Source organism: Macrobrachium nipponense, chromosome 1 (genome assembly GCF_015104395.2).
Source record: "Macrobrachium nipponense isolate FS-2020 chromosome 1, ASM1510439v2, whole genome shotgun sequence".
In the NCBI taxonomy this organism is placed as follows: domain Eukaryota; kingdom Metazoa; phylum Arthropoda; class Malacostraca; order Decapoda; family Palaemonidae; genus Macrobrachium; species Macrobrachium nipponense.
The window spans coordinates 185,050,143-185,064,826 of NC_087200.1; positions in this window are offsets into that span (position 1 = coordinate 185,050,143).

Consider the following 14,684-nt stretch of genomic DNA (forward strand, 5'->3'; position numbering starts at 1 on the left):
TAGACTTTGGGTAGTAAGTAATTTATAGATGTTTAATTCACAGTTTATAACTAGAATTCATTTAAGTCCTTTGCTTACTTTGAATCAAAGTGAATTTCACCTACTAAGAAATAGAAAAAACAATGAAAAAAATATTAAAAATTAGTATCTAAAAGAAAAGTAAATTTAGCTGAGCTTTTGTTATTACATCAATCATAGTACATTACATACCTTTTACTCCCCATGAAGTTTGGATTTTTGTGATAAGACTTTCAATGCCAAAACCTGTAATAGCTGAGGTTAAAGCTATAGTACAATGTTGCATCTTCCTAGAGTAGTCTGATCTATAACAGCCTTTAAAGATTCTTTTATTCTTTGAAGATGGTTAACATCATCAGCCGGAAGAAGATCCACTTTATTTCCAACTACAACAACAGGTCGCCTAGTACCTGAAGATACAAAATTATAGAAATTTATTAATTACAAGTTGTCAAATACATAGTGCACTATTGTACTATATAACTTTAGATACAGTTCCCCTAAAAGCAATTTTCAATACAAAGAGATGGTGAGGGTCATACTCAGGTTTATTCTTTCCGAGTAGATTCTGGGCTAATGGTTATGATACCATTCTTGAACAATACCAAATCACAGGAAGCTTATCCAGCATCTGACATAAACAGCATGGTTAGGAAGCCCTCATCAGTTTAGTCCCAAACCACTACGTACTGTACACCCAACAAACTTTGTTTACAATACCACATCAGAGCAGCCTTTTCCAATCCCTTGTGCCCTGGCTGGGACATGGTCTTTTATAGAAGCCTTGACTAAAAATGATGGAAACATACTATATGATTTCAGGTACATCATAAAGTACTCTTGCAAAATTGCTGTACTATGCACAAGACTGCTGTTATGTCTACAGTCCTGTATATTATCAGTACATGATAACACAATACAGTATGTCACCCTATTATGTACATCATAAAACTTATTCTTTCCATGGATCAACCGCCATGCAAATTAAAAAACTGAACAATTAACCCTACAGTTTTTTCAAATTACAGAATGTACTGTACATTCTGGTACTTTACCATTACATGTGATGTACAATAACAATAAAATTTCCAAGAATTTTAGAAACAGCCCTTCAATGCCTAGCATATAATTATGACTGGTGGAAACTGAACACAAGCACAGCAAAGTCACGTTCTCCAGAGGATTTTATCATTCCCAGAGTGCTATATGTTCTTTCTTTCATTACAAACCACCATACACTACATAAGTAAACCTTGTAGTGGACTAAAGGCCATGCCCTATTTAAGTTTATATATAGATAATTACAGCAATGTCCTGTGTTTGTTTGTCACTGTTCTGATTAAAATCTATATAGTGTACAAAAACAAAACGCTCAGTAATTCCTATAGCCTTGTTTCTAATCTTTACTGCGTTACAAGTTACAAGCGTGACATATTCTTTAATGTTATATTTTTCCTAGGTATACATATTACCAGAACCTTTATGTAGGAGCATCCTTCAGCATGAGTCAAAGACAGTTACCGTACTTGGTAAAAAGGTACCTAACTGGTGGTTAGCTACCTAAGAGCTCAGACAAGATATGATATTGTTATGATACAATAAAGTTTGTTCATACTTACCTGGCAGATATATATATTAGCTGTATTTTCAGAAGTCCGACAGAATTTCAAAAACTTCCGACACACGCAGTGGTCGGCCAGGTCGTTAGTACCCATTCCCGCCGCTGGGAGGCGGGTATCAGGAACCATTCCCATTTTCTATTCATAATTTTTATTTCCACTGTCCCCTGAGGGGAGGTGGGTGGGTACTTGATTATATATATCTGCCAGGTAAGTATGAACAAACTTTATTGTATCATAACAATATCATTTTGTTCATGAAACTTACCTGTCAGATATATATATAGCTGAATCCCACCGTTGGAGGTGGGAAGGGACAGAATAGAAGGATTTTGGGAAACAAATGCATGCAGATGATTTACATCTTGGTTCCACCTGTTAGCATAGCTGGCTTCGTGGTTACTGCCACGTAAGTCTGCTTGTGCTACTAGAGTTGCCAGCGAGGTAGAGACCTATATAGCTGGTGCAACTCCAGATGATCTATCAACAGGGGCGAGACCACGACGTGACTAGACCATATTGGACCATACCATGAGGGCTAAAAAGAAGTAAAAATAAATATTATATATATATATATATAATATATATATATATATATATATATATATATAATATAATATATATATATATATATCTAATAAAAGGAGCCCATAAAAAAAAAAAACACCAAAATAGAGAAAAAGTACTATATTTCAGAGACTGCCTGTCTCCCTCTTCAGGTAGATGAATAGAAAAAGTTCACAGAAAAAGGTGGTATTTATACCAAGAGGTCCATCCACAAACAAGCCATTTTAAGTCACCCCCGCTGATAATCTTCCTCTAATCTTCTTAAGGGTTGGTTGAATGAAGACGTTGTCGATCGTGTCCGAAATCCATCCTCCTTTTGAGATGTTCATTACCTGCCTCTCTTTTATTAAGGCCGATTCCATCATTTGACTCTTGTACCGGCAGTTGCTGCTATAAATTACACGTGACAAATTCCAGTTTATTCTATGGTTATGTTCATTTATATGGTTGAAAATAGCCGAGTTCTGTTGTCCATACCTAACTGACCGTTTGTGTTGTTATTAATCTCTGGGAAGGGATTTACCTGTAAATCCGATGTAAGATTGGTCACAGTCCTGGCATGGGATTTTTCGTTATTACCCCAGAGTCCTTTGGAGATGTCTTTTGTTGGACGTTAATCAGGGATTTGGCTAAGGTGTTTGGGTAAGTAAATACAAAAGGGTTCGATTTTTCCGAGGGGGTTGGTTATTCTCTTAATCGTGTCCAGGTGGGGAATTATTATTTTATTGTTGGGTGTATCTCTGGTCTTGTCTTTAGGGGGTCGGTAGAAAATTACGTTAGCTTTGTGAATTGCTTCTCAATTATATGGTCAGGATATTTTAAAGACGAAAGTTGCTTGCGAATTAGTTCAAATTCTTTTTCCAGGAATTCTGGGGAACAAATTCGTAAGGCTCTTAAGAACAAGTTACTAGCTACACCTATTTTGATAGAAATGTCATGATAGCTAAAGTAGTGAATGTATGAGAGTGAGAACGTGGTTTTCTGTATATGGTAAATTTGTATTCTGTCGTATCTCTGATTATTAAAACATCAAGAAAAGGAATTTTGTTGTCTGTTTCCCATTCAACTTTAAAATTTGATGCTGGGCACTAATGTGTTAAATTTCGAGAGGAATTCATTGAAATTGCCCCACCTATTATCCCAAAATGTTAGGATATCATCCACGTATCTCATCCACAGCATGTTTTTGGGTTTTATTGCATTTATTACTGTAGTTTCAAAGTAAAAAAATTTTTCCATGTACAGATTGGCTAGAACAGGACTTAAAGGACTACCCATACTACACCCGAATTTTGCTTGTAGAATGATTCCCCGAATGAAAATACGTTATTAGATGCACATAATTCAACTAGCTTTATTATTTTGTCAAGCGCCAATGGGAAATGATCTGAATAGGGGGATAATTTTACCCTTAAAAAACTGAAAGAAACGCTCCTGTACTGGTACTTTAGTGAACAAAAGGAATCTACATCAAGGCTTAAAAGTTTTATGTTGTGAAGTGTATATGTGCTTCTCTGAATTTGTGACAAAAATCTTCCGAATGTTTAATGTGACTGGGAGAAAATGTGCCTAAAAAAGGGGAAAGGAGGCCAGCTAACCATTTAGAAATTTTGTAATTGAAAGCACCGGCACATGAAACGATGGGTCTGAATGGAAGATTGTCTTGTGAGTTTTGGGAAGGCCATAAAAATAGGGTAATTTAGGATTAATTACTTTAAATTTCTCTAATAGTTCAATACTCTTTTTGTCTTTGCCAATTAATCTTACTTTCCGAAAAATTCTGTGGGAAACGTTTTGGAGGGGATTTTCGTCAGTTTTTCGTATGTGCTGTCGCTAAGGAGCTGGAATGGGAAACAGACAACAAAATTCCTTTTCTTGATGTTTTAATAATCAGAGATACGACAGAATACAAATTTACCATATACAGAAAACCAACGTTCTCACTCTCATACATTCACTACTTTAGCTATCATGACATTTCTATCAAAATAGGTGTAGCTAGTAACTTGTTCTTAAGAGCCTTACGAATTTGTTCCCCAGAATTCCTGGAAAAAGAATTTGAACTAATTCGCAAGCAACTTTCGTCTTTAAAATATCCTGACCATATAATTGAGAAAGCAATTCACAAAGCTAACGTAATTTTCTACCGACCCCCTAAAGACAAGACCAGAGATACACCCAACAATAAAATAATAATTCCCCACCTGGACACGATTAAGAGAATAACCAACCCCCTCGGAAAATCGAACCCTTTTGTATTTACTTACCCAAACACCTTAGCCAAATCCTGATTAACGTCCAACAAAAGACATCTCCAAAGGACTCTGGGGTATACGAAATCCCATGCCAGGACTGTGACCAATCTTGACATCGGAATTTTACAGTGTAAATCCCATTCCCCAGAAAATTAATACGAACACAAACGGTCAGTTAGGTATGGACAACAGAACTCGGCTATTTTCAACCATATAAATGAACATAACCATAGAATAAACTGGAAATTTGTCACGTGTAATTTATAGCAGCAACTGCGGTACAAGAGTCAAATGATGGAATCGGCCTTAATAAAAGAGAGGCAGGTAATGAACATCTCAAAAGGAGGATGGATTTCGGACACGATCGACAACGTCTTCATTCAACCAACCCTTAAGAAGATTAGAGGAAGATTATCAGCGGGGGTGACTTAAAATGGCTTGTTTTGTGGATGGACCTCTTGGGTATAAATACCACCTTTTCTGTGAACTTTTTCTCATTCATCTACCTGAAGAGGGAGACAGCAGTCTCTGAAATATAGTACTTTTTCTTATTTTGGGTTTTGTTTTTATGGGCTCCCTTTTATTAGATGGGAACTCTGTGTTTACAGAACATTTATACCAGTCATATATATATATATATATATCACCACCTGACCAACCTAGCCAAAGTTAAGGTGTTTTAACTAAGGCTTAAGAGTTAAGAAGTCGCCATTGGCGGCGACTCAACAACTAAATTAAGAGCTCTTCCTAACCATTTTCTACAGGATAGGATAAGTTGGAACTTCTTGCCCCCAAGATTGTGTCTGCAGACACGTATGGCCCTAGCGAGCAGCAGATCTCATATGCCATCTTCACATCCTCAGGGAGTGTGAAGTGAACACAGAGTTGCTTCGCTAAAACATGGTACTCAGGATGTTGCTGAGTGCCATGCTCTGTTGAAATGCTTCCGAGGCCGCGCCCTCACCTCGTGAGCATTCCGATCAAAAGATTTCAAATCTTTGTGCAAACACAATGAAGGAGCCTTTTTGAAAGAACTCCTTAACACTAAAGCCAGGGTGTTCTTCGATATGGGCAAGTCTGGTCTTTTTCGGAACACTGCAGATTGCCCGAAGGACTTCGACTTTCTTGAGTTTTATGTAGATAAAACTTGAGAGACCCGACAGGGCACAGGACTCTCTCTGGCTCCTGCCCACTAAAACTTGTGCCATCCTCGATTCCAAGGTTCATTGGCCCCAAGGACAAGCCCGGGTTTCCATTCTTAGGCCACAACGAAAGGCTTAGAGAACACACTGCCTTGTGTCCTCTAAAGCCAAAACTTCTGACGATGGCTTAAAACCTCACTAAACCCTCTTTGTCGTATCTAGGGTGGTTAGAAGAAGGCCTTTCTGATCACGTGCAAGAAGTTAACAGGTAGGAGAGGTTCGAAAGCTTTGACATCAAGAACTTCAGACTACGTTAAATTCCATATTGAAAGCTTCGATCTGGACATGCACAGTCAGTCCATCTGTACTAAAGTCAGGTGACCGACCAGTTGACCAGTCAGACGAATCAAGGACAGCAAGGCTGTACCCTGAAGACCATAAGGCACTATTCTTCGCTGAAGGATGAGTGTCTGGACTGCCTGGGCGATTCAAGCTAAGCAAACCTTGGGGGGTGTATCAACGCAACCCAACGTCGTCAGCGAATCAACTCCTGAGCAACTCCTGACTCGAGCTTCTGGTGCTAGGAGAAAGGAGCAAGGAGCAAAAAGGCGATTCAGTCCCGAAGGAAGAATGCCTGACAGTCCAACCTGGTCTCATGTTACACGATCATCGGGGGTGTATAAACGCAACCGACTTCGTCAACAAGAAACTCAGGGCTACTATATGTCGCCTGATCTCGCACGAGTGTCTGACTCCGAGAAAACAGGTGAGACAAAAAGTAGATGGTGAGCGAGTTTCGAGATTCCACAGAACTCAAAGATCGTGAAGGGCTTTGTTGTTTGACAGAAGCAAATCTCTGAGCCCAAAGGCCGTCAACAACATATTTGCGTACTCTTTAATAGTTGTGACTGCCAGCTTATCCCATTCTTCAGACGGAAAGGGAAGACGGTAATCTATTCCTGTCAACATCTCGATAGTCTGAACGTGGTCAGACTCAGAGCGGAGAGGTTATAGGTACCTTTCATGTTAGAGTAGACCGACTCTCTCGGAAAAGGTCCTTGGAAAGTGAACTAGGAAGGACGTGACCTCTGTGAATCTAGGATCTTGAAGGTCAACATGGGGCGATCAGCGTCATTGTCGCTCCCTGTGACGTCATAAATCATATTATTACATTTCTTAAGCGTTTGAAAAAGGGGGAAACAGGACTAAACATCCATCCCCGTTCAATATCATAGGATGGCGTTAATGGTACCGCTCCCGGGTCGAGAATAAGGAGCTGAGAAGAAGAAGCCTCTTCATCCTCAACATAGCAAAGAGATGAATGAAAGGACGTCCCTAAAGTCTCCACAATCTCAACATACTTCTAAAGAAAGATTCCACTCGGAAGTCAGTAGTTGCTGCCGTCGATCGAGACGATTCGTACGGACTTTTGCAATCCTGTAACGAACCTCTAGAGGATCGTTACATTCTACGCCTGTTGTTATAATAGGCTCTTTCTCGTAAACCCGAACAGGGACCGAGAGAAGATACTTCCTAAGATATGAGAGAGCTGTGGAAGATCAGAGTTTGATATGGGCCACTGGTTCCAAAAACTCGTTTTCGAGGACTGGAGGGACGACCGAATTGCTTCCACTTCTTTCAGATTATGATCCAGGACATCTGAAACCCTCTCCAGATGTCCGGCACCTTCTTTCTATCACCTCAGGTGATACTTGACGCACTGAGAGATGTTCAGAATCATTCCTAGATCTCGAATAAAATTTCAGTTTCCCGGTAGGAAAAACATGTAGAGGTCTGAATTGCAGTCTATTCAGGGAAACAAACTTCTTTAGGAAGGAAATGGTCCCCAGCAAGCTCATCCATTCCCTCACACAGTATGTTTACTTCCCTAATAAGGCTGCGCTTTGCCTAAGCAGGAGAGCATATAATAGTGCAATGTTGCGGTAGACTCGTAGTCCTATACCGTGCAGTAACGAGCACGAAAGGAGTAAGAGATATCTTTGTTGAACATAGTAAGGCAAAAAACGAATGCAATGTTTATTCATTCATGTAAGAAATCCCCTCAATCTTAGGCTAAAGTCCGTGATTGTAGGGCAGAGATACAGTTAGTCAGTCAATCCCGCAGGAGAGACGTAACCGCCAGCACAGAGATACGGTTAGTCAGTCAATCCCGCCATGACAGCGCACGAGCTGGTACTGGCTCGGTTTGGACTGGAGGACAGACACAGCAGCAGCTTACGATCGTCGTCTCTTAACTTATGTCTGGGTTGCCAGCTATCCTATTCTACGAAGAAATAGGTCCGTTATTTTTGAGCAGAAAGAGACTCTCAAGCTGGTATATTTAAGCGAAACAGAAAACGCTAAATATATAGATGCGTTTGTGTCGTCATAACACTACCATACAACGGTAAAAGATAAATCGGAAACTCCTGGAAGCTGCAGGGAGTAAACGATAAATGTCCTTAAAATAATAGACAATAGACGTCTCAGTTGCCATCCGAAGAGGTAACTACAGCAAGCGTATATGACTTGAACCAACCAGTAGTAAAATAACGCAAGGCAAAATATGATATTATATTACAATAAAGTTTGTTCATACTTACCTGGCAGACATATATATAGCTGAATTCGGAAATACAGCTACATACATATCTGACAGGCAAGTTTCATGAACAAAACTTAGAGAATCGAAGCAGACAGCTCAAGCTTCTTATGTTATTGGACATAAGCGTTCATTGACGTAGTCTACAAGTCTATTTCTTGTACGAGTCTGCGAATGATGAATGAGAGCTCTTCCGAATCTTGTCAATAAGAGCTTATCCGCTTACGCAATATAAAGTTAATGAGATGTTTGTCAATGAGAACTAACCCATTTACGGGACAAAGAGATATTTTGTCACAATGACGGGGGATACCCACTTACTTGACAAAACGATAGTATATTGTCAATGGGGGAAAGTCACTGAATTGACAAACGTAATCCAGGAAGTCGAGCATATTATTTTTCCGATTCCCATATCAATCGAGGAAGGGGCAAGAATCCTGATAAGAGACTGGGCTTTCAGCAGGTAGGACCCCGATGTTCAACTTCGGCAGCGTAGTCCCGAACTTAGGAACTAACAAAATCTATCATCTGAAAAGCCCTTTCAGATGGACTAAAAAGCTTGCAAACTTGAATTATTGGCAGTATGGCAAAGGAAGTCCTGTCTTGCGCTTTCCTGAAGAGCGTCCTCTTTTGATGACTTGCTTTTGCAAGAATCCTACCGAAAGTAGTCGAGCGTCTGACTGGTTAGGACGTCCAGCTTTTACATAACCCGTAACTGCCTTATCACAAAGTCTTGACTGCGGTAGAGCAAACGAGATCTTCCCTTGAGCTTTCCTTAACTCCATCCACCTATGCGAAAAGCAATATTAATTGACAGAGACCTCTTGAATTCACGAAACCCGATGTCTTGCTGGGTTTCGAAGAAGAAGTTGTCTGTTCACTTTAAGCTTCCTCCGAAGCACTGCCTACTTCACATTCTTTGCAGGTGAGGTAGAGGTATCTTTAGGCCCAAATCTGAAACAAGAGCTTGAAGAGTTCAACAGAAACGTTCAGCCAGGCGACACACCTGGCGTGCGCTGGTGCACGCTCGGCGTCCACTGGCGCGCGCTCGGCGTCCACTGGCGCGCGCTCGGCGTCCACTGGCGCGCGCTTGGCGTGCACCCGCGCGCCTGGCGTCCATCCGAGCGTCCCGTCCAAGCCGAGCGTCCAAAGAAGCGTGCAGAAAAGCGTCACGCTCCTGACAGGCGTCAAAACAAGCGAGAGAAACTGCCTTCAGGGAAGAGCGAGATACATCTCGGAGAGAAATCCGACTGCACGAAGCAGTCTCAGGAGAAGGGTTGATCGTGTGAGAATAAGAGGGGCGAGGGAACGCCTTCTTATTCTCACAGTAATAAAGCTTGGACGTCCACTCTCAAAAGCGTCCTGCTACTATGACTTCTTTTTCGTATTTCTCGGTGGAAAGACGGACACGTGTTTCAAGGCGACGTTCGCCTTCTTACTTCTCACTGAAACGCATAACGAGAGAGAGAGAGAGAGAGGCTGAAGCATCCTCTTCTATAAAGCTTCTATTTAGAGGGCGCGAGTCCTTCCGAAAGCTCCAACCCCTGCACGGGGAGGACGCTTCGGAGGACGAGAAGCAATCCTTCAGGATTCGTGCACGTGCACGCACTTTGGCAGTCTGGGGAGTTTCATCAGATACTGCCGAAGGCACGCCAGATCGGTGGGGGTTCCTCGTAACCCAACCCTCCTTCGGCTTTCGACATGCTCTCTCCCCGGGTCCTGGGAGTCAAGCAGAGGTCCCGGCCTAGAGGCGAAATAAGGCCGATCTGACGCACCCTCCACTACACAAGGGGCACTGACACTGCACTTAGCCACTTCACTTTTGCTCTCTAAAGCAAGCACTTTCGATTCTAAGTTACGAATCGAAAGAGTATCAGAGAAAGGGCAATTCCTCTACAGACACTGTTTTAGGGCCCGAAGGCAACACTACAGGGTTAGGAGTAACAATTACAGAAGTAGCACTCTTCACAGCAATGAAGGAGAGCGAGCACCTCTCGCAGACATATTCATAGCCCGTAGGCCATACTACAGTTAGAGGCAAAAATAAAGTCTACAGGAAGGTTAGCAGGTTCACTACCCTGACTTTTGTTACTGATTAATTGCGTAAATACGAATCATACGTCTTCCTTACGGAATAGACAAAGTCTCACACTCCTTACATGACAAATCTCAACAAAGAAGCAAGTGCGGATCTACCGAAGCTTTCGGTAGCCACACCCTATCTTTGCAGACAACACCCTCTGAAACTAGCCTAACTAGATTCAGATATCTTATGCAAAAATGAATCAAATTCAAATCAATTTAAGATAGCGTATGCCTAGCCACAATCCAAGTAAATAAATCAAAAGACAATTAGGATACTTAGCGGCAATGAAGTTTCCAAAATCCTAAGACGGAGGTACTGAAAACAGGTGTTTTCAGCACCGGCGACAGAAAAATTATGAATAGAAAATGGGAATGGTTCCTGATACCCGCCTCCCAGCGGCGGGAATGGGTACTAACCACCTGGCCGACCACTGCGTGTGTCGGAAGTTTTTGAAATTTTGTCAGACTTCAGAAAATACAGCTATATATATATCTGGACAGGTAAGTTTCATGAACAAAACTTTGTATGAATGGAGCTGGCTGCCTACACAACTTGAGCAGTCGCCACAGGCACCAAAGTCCCAATAGACTTGTTATCAATGTTTCTCAGGTAGAATTAAGGTTAGATTGTCTGACATTTCCAGACACCTGAAGACCAGGGGCAGTCCCATACCCTGACTCTTGTGGGGTCTCACATGGACGAAAAATCTAGAATCCAGACTAGTGGAGTCATAAACCCTGTTTGGCTGTCATGAAACCAAAGAACAGTATTACGGATACCTTATTGTAAAATTCCAGTACCAGCCAAAAGCCTTTGGTACTGACCTAAAAAGAATTGTATTTCTTTTTAAACAGTACCTAATGTCTTGCACTGGGCACAAAAAACTCTTTCCTAAGTCACTATCAACAAAGTCTCAAATGAAGATGATCAAAAAGTCTATCTCCCGTCGGGGGGACTAATGGGTTAAGAGATTTTGCTACAAACTCAAGGACTTTGGAGATACATGGACCCCATCCCTCTGAGAATGTACTGGACTAGACAAGGTAACCCATGTATATTAGGGAATTACTCATGTTATCTTGTATAATTCCTTGACGCATTTTTGTAAAGCTAGCAATAAAGATGTCTTAACTATGAATTTTAGTCAGACTTTGCCAACACTTGTAAGGAGACAAGGTTAGGCAGCAGGCAAATGTGTAACATCTTACTCAGAAGGACAAATCCCCAAATGAGAACAAGACAAATCAAGGTTTCTCACGAGCATAGATATCATTTAATAACTTCATGGCCTACTCACATACATCAGTAACATTGCTTTGATACTGAATTCACAACAGTCTCGCTTCAAATAATCTACCATAACAACCAGTCCTACATTCCGGCTTACTCACATATATCAGTAACATTGCTTTGCCATAATGAATTCACAACAGTCTTGCTTCAAATAATCTACCATAACAACCAGTCCTACATTCCCACTCATACTCACTGGCAACGACAGACAGTCTATGATTACCATTCTAAATGGCAAAGACATTCACACTTGACCTCAAAACAGGAGGGTTGAATACATTCGCTGATTTTACCTTTTTGACAAACTTGGCTCGTAGTTGTCATGTCCATACACATCTGAACTAAATAAAGAATAAATACCTGTTCTTTCACACATTCTATCAGCTAATATTTTCCCCTATGTCCATATCTGTCTTACAATTACCTGTTGTCCCAAAAATTTAAAAACACTTGTACACACACTCTCATCCATCAAGTTCTTAAGAAAGTACACTGTTCTTGACATGAGTCTGACTTATGAAAATCGGGCTTTATGCCCACTAAGAAACTGAAAGTTTCAAAAGAAATACATGAATTTGAGGAGTCAGAGGGCACTTTAGGGTTCAGACAGCGAGTCCATTGTCTCCCCTTCTTAAAGATCTCTCCAGAGAGAACACCTGGGGTTATTTACTGGGCTGCATCTTTTTCCCAATTCTTGTATTCCCTCTCTGTTCGCAAACCCTCTTTTGTTCCAGAAATCATACGAGGAAGCCTCAGGACATCCTGCAGCAAAGGAAGGCCTGTGTTGACAGTCGAAAGAAATCAGTATCGAGTGAGCCACTGTAGAAGGAAGATCTCTTCCAAAGCTTACAGAGCTTCCCAAGGGTGGGGCCCCTATCTCTCTTTGTTGATGACCAGAAGTTAAACCATCATTGATCTAACCTGCCCACACCTGCTCAAGGAAGGAAGAGCCACTCATGCACTGCTATAACATAGACAAATTGCATTAGGAACACCTGGAATAAGAGAGGAGTCCACCCTTAAGCTTTATTCTTTATCTCGAACATTTCATTTTTCATATCCCTTTCCTTGTTATCTACAAGTTCAGTGAAATTATGTCAAGTGTCCCTTTGAACTCAGTGAATTAATAAAGTACTAATTATCCCTTTTGACAGAGATAAACATCCTCGAAACTTGCTTTTGTTATTTATGTCCATATGATAGGTCTATTACGGTAATTTACACTCACTGAACACCTCCCTGCCTTACAGGAGTCGAGGTCCAGTTGGGATGTGATTAGTGCAAGTTCTTTCCTAACACAAGATGCATGAATTCAAAACTGTTGCAGTAAAGAATATTACAGTGCTATTACATGGGAGTAGGTTCCAGAACCTGCCATGGAAATGCAAAAAATGTGGAAACCACAAAAATCCCCTCTAAAAATGCTTATAACTGCCAAATACCCAGTACCCTTAACCAAACTAAAATGTGTATAACTGTCTATTTTAACATTTCACTGTTTAACCCTTAAACGCCGACTGGACGTATTTTACGTCGACATTTTTTATGTCTCTCGGTGCCGACTGGACGTATTTTACGTTCGACATACAAAAGTTTTTTTAAAAATTCGCGGAAAAATACTTTTAGGCCTACCAGCCGAAAACTCTTGAATCAAGCGCACCCTGGGGGATGGCTGGGAGTTCACGGATCAAGGTGTTTGTTGGGGGGGGGGGTTTACAATCGTTACGCAGCGCGCAAGCGCGAATTTCTTTCTTGCCGCACTAAAAAGTATCTGTGACACATCTCGGAAATTATTTCGTCACTTTGACATAATTTTTGTACCATTTTAAAATTAGCCGTTACATAGAGTATTAGATATGAAAATGTGCGCATTTTATGTAGAATACAACAAAAAAAACATACTCATGATTGTAGCTTTTATCAGTTTTAAGATATTTTCATATAAATAACGATAAGTGCCAAAATTTCAACCTTTGGTCAACTTTGACTCTACCGAAATGGTCGAAAAACGCAATTGTAAGCTAAAACTCTTATATTTTAGTAATATTCAATCATTTAACTTAATTTTGCAACTAATTGGAAGTGTCTAGCACAATATTTAGATTTATGTGAATTTATGAAAAAACTTTTTCCTTACGTCCGCGCGGTAATCTTCCGAAAATAATCACATGCGATTGTGGTAATGTTTGCACCATTTTAAATTAGCCGTTACATAAAAGTTTTATATATGAAAATGTGCGCAATTTCATGCACCAATAAACAACTGAAAGTAAAGCCACCCCATGGTTGTAGCTTTTATCCAATTTGAAATAAAATTTTCATAATAAAAAAATGGATAAGTGACAAATTTTCAAACCTTCGGTCATTTTGACTCTACCGAAGTGGTCGAAAAACGCAATTGTAAGCTAAAACGCCTATATTCTAGTAATATTCAAGCATTTACCTTCATTTTGCAACAAATTGGAAGTCTCTAGCACAATATTTCGATTTATGGTGAATTTATGAAAAAAATAACATTTTCTTTACGTCCGTGCGGTAACTCTTCCGAAAAAATCATACGTGCGATTGTGGTAATGTTTGCACCATTTTAAATTAGCCGTTACATAACGTTTTATATATGAAAATGTGCACAATTTCATGTATAATACAACAATAAATAGTTGAAGGTTGTAGCTATTCTCATTTTCGAAATATTTGCATATAAACACGATAAATAGAAAAAAAACCACGTTCGAGGTCAAATTTGACTCTACCGAAATGGTCGAAAAACGCAATTGTAAGATAAAAACTCTTACAGTCTAGTAATATTCAGTCATTTATCTTCATCGTGAAACAAATTCAAAGTCTCTAGCACAATATTTAAATTTATGGTGAATTTTTAAAAAAAACTTTCCTTCCCTCCGCGCGCGGATTCTCCGCCACAAATCTCCGAAATGCGTAAGTCCCATTCTCGGAATATTTGCTCCGTTTCATATTAGGCATTTCATAGAGTTTTATATATGAAAATGTGCGCATTTTCATGTAGAATAAAACGAAAAATATTTGAAAGTTGTAGCTTTTCTTATTTCCGAATAATTGCATATAAAAAAACCTATATAT